This window comes from Pinus tabuliformis, chromosome 4_1 (assembly GCF_031772625.1).
Source record: "Pinus tabuliformis cultivar Carrire ecotype Pingquan chromosome 4_1, CPIR1, whole genome shotgun sequence".
NCBI lineage: Eukaryota > Viridiplantae > Streptophyta > Pinopsida > Pinales > Pinaceae > Pinus > Pinus tabuliformis.
In genome coordinates, this window is record NC_142303.1 from 405,370,529 (window position 1) to 405,374,574 (window position 4,046).

Genomic DNA, 4,046 nt, shown 5'->3' on the forward strand with positions numbered 1-4,046 from the left:
ACATACAAATGGATCAAATTCTTGTCATTGAGGTCCAACTATATCTAGCCCTCTACTTAAAAGATGGAGAATCACACTATAAGAATTCGTCTCTTCCTTCATCAAATTCTAAAATTCTCTCTATATAACTAAGGGTCAAAAATCCATCAATCGTTAATACATAGGAGGACAGAAAGCGAAAAGCGAGGAGATAATACTTGTCCAAAATGACTAGGGGAATGTAGAAGATTGAAGTTCAGCAACAAAATGCTGAGAAAAATAAGAAGCACAAAGCATCTCAGTTGGAGGCCAGAGTTGCAGCCCTCAAATTTACATGCCCCATCTGCATGGTATGCCTCCTCACTCATGCTTGTGTTTTCTTTCCGTGAATGAAATTCAATTTCATATCAATACCTGATGTGGGTTCATTTTGTTTTGTGGGTATGGGTGGCCACCTCGTTTTTTTCGGTTTCAATTTTGTTTTCTTGAGCATCAATTACATTCAAGATCAATAATCAATTACTTTATGTAGTTTTTATTCGGTTGAATGTTAAAATTAGATTTGATATAGTGGATATGGGATTGATCTAGTGGTTATAGGTAGAGAACCCTTTGCGTATGGTAGATTCCAGTTAAGGCCGAGGCAGTCAATCAAATTCCTTTCTTTACTACATAATCCACTATCTAGAGGTTGTGGTTTTCCCATTTTTGGGTTTTCTTTTGGATTTTATTATGATTATGTTACTATTGCAGTATCACTATCCAGAAGATATGATTATGTCCTTTTGGGTTTTTCTATATTTTATTATTATTATTGATGATGAAGATGATCACCATTATAACTTCATTCATTTGTTTCTATAATGGAAAACAATAAACCTAGCACTGCACTACAGAGAGTGTACTTCCTTGTTTAGCTTCTAGGTATGCGGCATATGTTCTCCTAAAATAGCTATCAGGACTTGTCCCTGACCTTCACTTAGAGTTATGTGTCTAAAATGTAATGTTTACGGATGGGGCAGAGGACCATGAGAATGGAACCCCGGTAGATAGCTAAGCTTAACACCGTCGATCTCACTAGTGAACTAATGTCCCATTGGAAGAAATAGGGTTTAAAGTTTAAAGGCACCCAAACAAAGAACTGTAACTCTTACGAGCACCAACGGTCAAGAATTAGGGCACCTTATTCACAGAAAGCTTCTATTATTTTTCATCTTATACCCAAAATAATATAAAAAAACATATAAAAGAGAAAATGTTATTGTTTCAATTTGGAAACAAGAACACAAACCCCAATATCAGAGGAGTTCCTATCTTTTCCCAGCTACTGGGTGGAAATTTACAAGGGGCACCACGAGAAGTGGCAGACACTAGGAATATTTACATGTTTTTATTTTGATATTGATCTGGAGAAGCTTGTGACTCAAACCTAAGTCCGTTAGGTGAGTTCCAACCATTTTTTCATTATGGCTTCGTAGATCTGTACTGCTTGCTGAATTTTCGACCATCACATTCTAGATGCTTATGGACATCAGGTCACTTTGTTTTTTCTTTTAGACAGTCCTCTGAATAAATTATATAAGTTAAAGAATCAATGAAAAATAAAGCAAACTCCCTCACACTATTTGAGCTTATAGAAATAAATTCATAGTTTGATGCTTTTGTATACTAGGCTACTTGTGAAGCATGGTGCTTATAAGTGTCATCTAAGGTTGTAGACTACCCGCAACCTCTGATGCCTACAGAATGCTCCGAAAGGAAGTAATTGGAGATGTTTCTTCTACCAATTGTAGTGAGTACATTGAAATATTCCTTATTGGAACCAACATCAAACAAAAGATTCTAATAATATTTCTCTAAACCATGGTTTTTTTTGTAATGTTGTTTTCTACCCTTCCTATTTTCTTTATTACAAACTATTTCCTTTATGCTTACAGATCATCATAGATCGACAAATTGTATCACGGTTCTCTAGGTTGGAAAAATCCCTGATTTACTTGTTAGACCTATTATAAAATAAGATATGACAACCAATCTGTAGATCTAAACATCCTTAGATTGTTAGTGATGAATTTAGGTTATATGTTGCCTATAATGAATTACATATATATTTAGTTATTGGATAGATATAGTAGCTAGCTTGATTTAGTGGTAGAACACCTCTAGTTAGCTGCATGTATGATAGCATATAAAGTGATTATGAGCACACACTTCCCAAGCATGCACATCTTATAGGTGAATTGAACTTTCTATCTCCTAGATGAATAGGATGGAGGTTTTGTTTCATATATCATTGTTGTGTAGGTAGGGGAACCCTCGCTTGTACAGTATGTGTTAAAGCAAAAGTATTGATATGTTTAAGTTATTGTGAAGTTCTTCATGTTTGATGAATACATGTACTTGTGTGCAGGTCAAACTTGCAAATCAAAATCAGATTGGAGATCATTATTCATCTAAACACCCAAAAGAAAAACCTCCTCTACAATCTGAGTAACTGTGGAATTTTTGTGTGAAGGTTAAAGATGTCTTAGGAAATATAGGTGTGGCATCCAATATGTTAGTGTTTAGGAACTTATAAATTCATGCTTACTAAAGTAATATGGGTTATATTGTAAACTCTATGGATATTTCTCATCTCTGAGTTGAATATGCAAATAAGAGAATTCATTTGTCAGTGTTGAAGATGATGCTTCGGTTTAGTGTCATGGCCATGGAGTCGCTTGTTCCTCAAGTTTTATATCTACATGCTTGAAGATATTTTCTATCGGGATTGAAGTGAACCATAAAACTTGCTTATTGTTTGTTTCAGGTTTAGTATAGGCTATCTTCTCTGTTCTAGTATCTCTTTGTAGAGTCCTGACTTGATAAGTGCCTGTATGAACTTTTTCTTGTTCTTATTTCTAACATTTACTAGTAACCTTCAAGTGTTCCATGTTTAATCTTCGCTAGATAAGATTTATTTCATTCTAGTAAACCAACAATAAATACTTGTTGTGGATGGCTCTCAAAATAGTATCTTAATACTGTTACTTGTTGGCATTTATGCATCATTGTCTTATTGTCTAATTACACAATCCCATATTTGTACAGTCTTTCATGTGGGTGTACAATTATTTCTTAATGTTTATTGCATGCAGTTCAAGTGGTTGTGAGGAAAAATTGTTACCCTATCATTGAGCTTCAAATCTCATTTTATGAGATTGTTGTTAGTGAACCAATTGTTTGAGTTAAATATGGTCTATTAATGAGTTGTTAACATGGCTTTTGATTTGAAAAATCTAGGGTTTACCTTGACTACCATCCTCTGAGTTGTATATGATCTATTCATGAGTTGTTAACATGGTTTTATGATTTGAAGAATCTAGGAACAAGGGAGGATAAGTTCCTAGGTATGTTACTTGGAAAAATGTAGCTACTTCCTAATTATTTTATTCTTCCCCCTTTTTTTAATATTTTATTTTCATAATACTGATGGATTGAAATTAGGAAAAATATTTTTGTGCTCTCTTACGATCGTTTGTAGCCTGTTCTTCACCCACGAAGGTGTGTAGTACCTATCTATTGTATTCGTCTTGATCTTGTCACTTTGGAAGTACATATCCACATAAATATTATGGGAAACTATAGTATAATATATCAAAGGATGAAATATATAGGAGTAATGATATGCAATCAGAATGCTTTGGATATATGCACAACTATTGGTTTCAGAAAATGAAGAGATCTGCTCATTGAGAAAGTGGAATATATTATTAATAATTAACTACACATGATTCATGTATGATGGGATATGTAACTTAATAGTCTTATATTCTCTTGTATTCCATCTATTGTTTTCTTCTTGTTCTTGTCACTTTGAAAGTTCACCTGCACAGAAATATTATTGGAAAGTATATTACATGAATATTATGAAGCTAAATAACTTGGAATTGTGAATCCATTATGTGGTGTGCTTTCTGCATTTACATTCCTATCTTTTATAGGACTTGAGAAAATAATGATGAAAATGTTTGAGAAAATTGCTCATCCTGTATATGTTTTTCATTTACCTTTCTCAGTCATTGTGT

General features: G+C 33.6%; 1 pseudogene; it reads left to right on the forward strand.

Annotated features, from left to right (window-relative positions):
• The first annotated feature begins 206 nt into the window (after positions 1 to 206).
• On the forward strand, positions 207 to 2,473 carry LOC149176044 (uncharacterized; annotated as a pseudogene).
• Positions 2,474 to 4,046: the final 1,573 nt, after the last annotated feature.